We start from the raw sequence: 7214 nt of genomic DNA on the forward strand, positions 1-7214 counted from the left end.
GCCAAGCTGCTCTGCCACAAAGATCTTCAGCACCCGATCCGCCGTGGCGGTCAATTTTGTGCGACAAGGCAGGAAGTGCCCTGCAAATCAACGCCCTCCCTTCCTAGGCAATCCTAAGGCCAATCATGCATGCGATTGGTGGATCTGATCCTGATTGTGAGATGGAACTCAGCACTCAGAGCTGGCAACTCAGTTGGTTACACAACCCCAGAGCCATTAAGGAGAGTGTGGGTTATTTTTAAGGGAACACTGGGCTTAAATACAGAAAGGAAGTTAGGGAAATATACACAGCACAGGAATTGAGAAGTATTTATCATTTCAATCCCTGGTGTTTAAACATTTGAAATGTTACAAATAATGTAAAATTCAGTTCTGACTATTACTACTAGCTGTGTGTGCAAACGCATAGAAAGTTTGCATGGTTTTTAACAAAATACAGAATATGAATACTTTTTTAACCACAAACAGGATATGTGCTTTCACCATCCCAAGTATAAGCAATGATAAAGGTTTGCAAGTGATTTTGTGCCCAGTCATATCCAACATCTGATGAGGTAAGTCATTTTCATGTCCTCTTGCATAATAGAAGTTTGCTCATTAATCATATTTTCATTAATCACTAATTGCTTGTGACTGATGGCCCTTCTGTGCCTAATCACAAAATGCATCTGGCATTACAAAATGCATCTGGCATTGTGAATTATTGTATCTTACTTGCGTGTTCCACGCAACAAAATTTCTAGGTTTACAAAAATTACATTGTTTTGATGGTACTGGATAAAGCAGTTAAATCCTTTTGCGCATTTGTATGTCTCCCAGCCCTCTGTTTGTCTCAGAGCCAGCTTGCGAGCCTGATTGATCGCAGATGACCGACAGCTGTGTTGACGGACCCAGGAACAATAAAATGGTATAATAATGATGGTGTCTGACCGGCGCACCACTGTGAGTGGCAAATACAAGGAACAACCCAAGGGTAGCCTGGAGCTCCTCCCAGTCTTTGAGGGTGTCGAAAACACGCTTTTGTTTTGTCGAGCAGTATACGCTGGTAATGTGGCAGGGCTGTGTGGAGACCTTTTCAGCAGGAGGGGCTCAAAGTGAGAAAAGGGCACACCAACAGACAAAGCTGTTTTACCACACCCAGTTATCGAACAGAATAGATTTTACCAAAGTCAATTAATTTAAATTAAGGAGAGCAACGATAGTACAAACATAATTTTTAAATTACATTTGTCTGTAACACAGGTTATGCAAGACTTTGATTTGCCATTTTGCCCCTTACACAGGTTAAAAGGTACAGCATAGTTAGATTTGTTCTGTTTTTGCTATTTGTATTTCTTCCAGTCTTCCTCCTGATGATCATTTCTTTGTTGCCAGGAATACAATTGTGTATGATAATCTGCTGGCTTTTGTGGTGTCCATGCCTAAGGTTTGGTAAGATTGCTGGTACTATGTGGCCATGGAGTACCTAGAATGGCGTTGTAGCAAAATGGCGGCCAGCGGGATGGGTGCGGGATATCATCCCGGACAGGCTCCAGCTGTCCTCATGTACCCGTAAGTTTGAGAACGTACAGCCACTGCCTTCCTGCCAACTGTGCTTGTGCCACTGCAGTCTATTCCTGTTTATGCCACCATTGGTGCTTTGAACAGTTCTGCAGACTGTCCTGAAGGTGCTGTCCACATTGAGGGAGATCGCTTTGGGGAACAGCGTCCCCCGGCTGTACAACACGCCGTGCGAACAGTACAGCGAGGTCTGGATGCAGCAGAGTCCATGCAATACCTCGCCAGGCACAAGCCATTCCTCGACCCAGGTTCTACACAGCTCACAGTGGCCCCACCCCCACCATGTACACGGCTGACAGCACCCCTTCTCCCGTTCCTACCGGTGCCAACATGGCACAGCGCCAAGGATCACAGGGTGGCAGAGGAAGACAACCGAGGAGACACCCCTGTACAGACCGTGGCAAGGCTAAATGAAAAGGGTTTGGCCACCGCTGTTTCGGTGGCGTCTGGTTTTGTGCCAACAAGACTGTGGAGGAATGGCTGGCAGAGATTTGGGCTGCCAGATTCACTGGGGAGGGCAGACAATCCTCAGACACCCCCCATTCTCCCCCACCCCTAAAATCATGAAGCAATAAAAGAAAATGTCAGAATATAACTATCTGTAAATCGTTGAGGTACATAAGAATCATTAGCTCAGAATTTGACAATTACATGAAGTAGTGACAAAATTCTATTGTGCAGCCTCTTGTAAGTGAAATATTTAGGATTCCAATCAGCCTTTAAACTGTGCTCATGTGCAGTGATGTCACCCAAGTTAAACTTTAGCCTTCAGCCATTGTATTTCAAATGAGTTAATCAATACCATTACACCAGAGAGAACAGGTTGCAAAAGCTCTGTGTTGAGACTGTTTAAAGGAATCAATAAGACACTGAAGTTCTTTAGTACTCATAAAAGGCCGTTTAGAATCAGACTGGTACTGAGCCAGCTCTTTTCAGCAAAATAATTAGGAGTTGTTTACGTAACAGGTGAGAATCTCAGGCTACCGCTCTTGCACTTCTGCCATATACAGTATAGCAGTTGGACTCAGAGACTGATTTACAGTATATATACACAGTACTGTAATTTGCTAATTTTGTTAATTTTTTCAGTGATCAAATAAATAACGAACTAAACTTAATGGAGAGGTATGAATTGATTTAGAAAAGTATGAGTTCCTAGCCTTGTCTTGTGGCTGAAGTAATGTCACCTTGTACATCTTAACAAAAACAAAAATAAATGCACTGAAATAAGATACAGCACAATGGCAATAATGTATTCAAAGTAACCTAATCCATGTCTGAGCTCGGTTTGTTGTTTTGTTTGCCATATATAGAGCTTTGGTGTGTGGGCCACAGCCAGGATAACTAGCATCTTATTTTTTTTCCCCTTGAAAATTCAATGGTTAGACTGAAGATAAAATATTACTATGTTGGGTCTCTTTTAGGTTTTAGAAGAAAATATTTTAGCTTCAGTTTAGGTTCATGGCTAGTTCCAGGTTTAGTTAATGATGACCTTAGTATGAACCTGAAATATAACTTTACATATATGTAATTGTTAGTAGTATATAATTAGCATTAGTATTACCCTGCTAATTTCCTGAGAGCTGTGAGCTAACCCAAGCTAAAATTAATGCACAATTCTTGGTCCAGATCAATGAATTTAGCCAGTTATCCTGTAAGCAGACAAGGTAAAAATTATCAGTCAGCACAAAAAAAAAAGATTAAATTTGAACACATGGTAAAAGTAAAGAAACAAACTTGAATGATCACTTTGTGGGTCTTGCCATTGTCACCAAATCATAATTATACTGTTTTGTGTTGAGGGCTCTATTTGGCAATATGGAAAAGCAATTACACTGCACTGTTTGATGTTTTGACAGTCAGGTAGGTCCTAAATCTCCCTGTACGAATGGATTGAAAATACGATTGTCAAAATTCCATACATAAACCCAGATGCAGAACTATGTATAAAAGGCAGTAACTCCTTCAGGAATTGTCCAATGTGGATCTGAATCCCCTCAAATTAAAGCTGACAGTCTGCTATTTAGTTCACCTCATACTGTTTCCTTTCAAATCAAAAGTACTGGAGTCCAAATACTTTCGGACTGCACTTTATATCATTGATTTGGTATTGTGCTCATTGAATTTATTTCTATCACTGAATGTAATTTTGATATTAATAATTCAATTTGCAGGCAGATTTGAGGAAATGTAGTTTTATAGCTTCATAGAGTATATGGTCATGTAACTTAAACTTGCACAATGTTTTGAGATGCAAGTTTTTTTTGTTTTTTTTTTTTTACCTTATGAGTTCCAAGGGGCTCTGCAGCTGATGTTGTTTACTGTTCCGTATTTAACATACTGCTAGTCGGCAGTTTAATTGCCTCTGGCAAGCTTTTAAATATAAGGGCAAGGATCCTGTTCCTGTCCTCAGGGTCTAATTCTGCTGCAGGCCACACAGTAATATAGGACAAATTGAACAGATTAGAGCCCAGGTGTATTTCTTAACTGATGAAAACTCAAGACGGGCACAAAGTTTGAAAGACCTGCTTCAGCAGCTTCAGATAACCTGAGTTTAAAGTTGTGTTACAGGGTAACAGACTATTTCCATTTTCAGTCTCCAAATAATGAAGAAGGACTTAAGTTTCCGTATCATGGGTGCCAATGAAAAATGCTTAAATGGCAAGAAAAGATCAACAATAACAAAATTAAACAAAAGCACAAAAATTGAGAAAAAAACAAAAACAAAACAAAACAGGAAATTGAAAATGTGAAATTGGTGTCTCTGGTGGCATTTCAATTTAATTTATTATAGTTAATTATTGTACGCAAGCAATATACAGGGTACATTTACCATCATTTTGAATAATTGGGTATACCACACATTACTTTTCAGCTTTTTTTTTTCTTTCTTGGAGAAAATGTGGTAAACTGAAAAATCATTTGGCCAGCAAAATGGTTTGAAAATTTATAACTAATATTATTATAACTTTGAAATGAAGGTCACTGTGATCAGTTATAAAACCAGCCATTAATTAACTTGAGTCTAGGAATCAAGAGATTTTACACACAATCACTGGCTTGTGCAATTTGCTCCATATTTTGCCGAACACTCAAAGGAAAAAAGAAAGAAAACTGGCCAATCTGTGCCAACAGGGCTGATGTAAGCTCTTTGTAAGTGTGCTTATACCCAACAAATTGCCAAACAGATTGAAATTATGCAAATGTGTGTTTTTCTTGAGTGGCTGCCGGTGGTGTAGCTGATAGCGCCATCGCTGCACTGCACACGAACTGACCTCAGCCCTGGAACGAGAGGCCCTAAGATCTTCACTGCCTTCACCTGTCAGGAATAGGAAAACAAACAGTGACCTTTACTCAGGCCTCAGACAGAGAGAAAAGAACACGGAACGAAGATTAAAAACTCTGAGTACTCCGAAAGCCTTGAAGGCTGGGTTTTAATTATTAAAAGCTGAGTTAAAGGAGTGCAATGGAGAATTACTCTGTGCTCATTTCACACGATGCTGCTAAAAATGACATGAAAAACTATAATATCTGCATTCATTGAAAACCAAACTCAAATAGTTCCTCTTAAATGGGGGTTTAATGTTCTAAATAAATAAATAAATACTACCTCTAATTGGGAAATAATTGCATTTTTAGGCTCAGATTATCTGATTAGCCACAGTAATACAATGCTTTTACATTATTGGTTTCAAAAATCATAATTTGTATAAATACTAACAGAAAATGTGTAGCATGTTTAAAAAATTTAAGTGGCAGCTATCATTTCATGTCAACTATAAGTGCTGTTATTGTTGAGTGGAAACGTATTGGAGCAGCAACAGCTCAGCCGCAATGCGGTAGGCCACAAGCTTACAGAACAGGACCAGCAAGTGCTGAATGTTTATCAGGTAAAAATCATCTGTTTTCGGTTGCAACACTCACTACAGAGTTTCAAGCTACCTCTGGAAGCAACATCCACACAAGAAAGAACTGTTCGTCAAGAGCTTCATGAAAATTTGTTTCCGTTGCCGAGCAGCTGTACACAAGCCTGAGATCACAATGCACCAGGGCAGGCCCTAGGGTTTTGGTGGCCCTAAGCGCAAATCTGGGGGACGGGACGGGTTTATGGGATTCTGTCGAGCGGGGGGGGGGGGGTTCGCTTTGTAAAATCCTTCTTACATTACAGTGTTATGAAATGTTCGGTTGCCATTCCATTTAAAATTTTTACCGCTAGTTCCGCGATAGGGGATGAATAACGTAATTGCAAAAATAACCTTAGATGAACATTGCATCGTGTGGCCCCCCCTCGTAACCGTGTGGCCCCCCCCAGCAGCTGTGGCCCTAAACAACCGCATAGACCGTTTATGCCACGGGCCGGCCCTGCAATGCGCAATTCCAAGCGTTGGCTGGAGTGCTGTAAAGCACACTGCCATTGGACTCTGAAGCAGTGGAAATGTGTTCTCTGGAGTGATGAATCACGCTTCACTGTCTGGCAATCTTACAGACAAATCTGGGCTTGGCAGAATACATAGTACCAACTGTACTGACTTGAATAGTGTCAACTGTAAAGTTTGGTGGAGGAGGAATAATTGTCTGGGGCTGTTTTTCATGGTTTGGACTAGGCCCTTTAGTTCCAGTGAAGGGAAATATTAGTGCTAGAGCATGCAATGACATTCTAGAGAATTGTGCGCTTCTAACTTTGTGACAATAGTTTGGGGAAGGATCTTTCCTGTTTCAGCATGACAAAGCCCCCATGCACAAATCAAGGTTCATAAAAAAAATGGTTTGCGGAGTTTGGTGGGGAAGAACTTCACTGGACTGCACAGAGCCCTGACCTCTACCCAGTCAAACACCTTTGAGATGAATAGTAATGCCAACTGAGAAACAGGCCTTACGCTCAACATCGGTGCCCAACCTCACTAATGCTCTTGTGGCTGAATGGAAGCCAATTCCTACAGCCATGTTCCAAAATCTATTGGAAAGCCTTTTTAGAAAAGTATAGGCTTTAATAGCAGCAAAGGGGAGTCCAACTCCAAATTAATGCCCATGGTTTTGGATGTCACATTACATTACATTATATTACAGGCATTTAGCAGATGCTCTTATCCAGAGCGACTTACACAACTTTTACATAGAATTTTAGGATGTTCAACAAGTACATAATGTATTAAGCTGTACAAAATAAGTAATTGTACCTTACTGAACCCGTGTTCAGCAGTTGTCTACGATCATGAAAATGCACTTTTTGTACGTCGCTTTGGATAAAAGCGTCTGCCAAATGAATGTAATGTAATGTAAATGTACATATGGGTGTGATGCTCAAGTGTCCACATACTTTAGGAAAGGTAGTTTATAATGCGCTTCTCTGACCAAGCCCATAAAATTAAATTTTTGAGAAATGCTATCTATCAAGGCCAAACCTAGGGCTGTAGTCTGATTTAAGACTGAAACTGAAACAGCAATTTCTTTCAAATTCTAAACATTTTGTTACCACTCATTTAGGAAAACTGGCTGCATCCCAGTTTGAAAACACTGCAGATTTATGCTAACTGAGTTCACCACATGGCTGCAATGAACTTGAACCCAGAGGTGTAAATGCTTAATATTTGAAAGGATAATTCTGTCCCAAGGTGCTACCTTTTTTTTTGCATGTCAAGAAAAATGCACATTAA

At 40.3% G+C, this 7214-nt stretch overlaps 1 long non-coding RNA gene across 1 annotated transcript; it reads left to right on the forward strand.

Moving 5' to 3' along the window:
* The first annotated feature begins 890 nt into the window (after positions 1-890).
* LOC135239783 (uncharacterized) lies at positions 891-2669 on the forward strand. The gene is made up of 3 exons (XR_010325486.1): positions 891-1291; positions 1375-1551; positions 1648-2669. It is a non-coding gene; the product is annotated as an uncharacterized LOC135239783 (long non-coding RNA).
* The last annotated feature ends 4545 nt before the right edge of the window (positions 2670-7214 follow it).

This window comes from Anguilla rostrata, chromosome 14 (assembly GCF_018555375.3).
Source record: "Anguilla rostrata isolate EN2019 chromosome 14, ASM1855537v3, whole genome shotgun sequence".
NCBI lineage: Eukaryota > Metazoa > Chordata > Actinopteri > Anguilliformes > Anguillidae > Anguilla > Anguilla rostrata.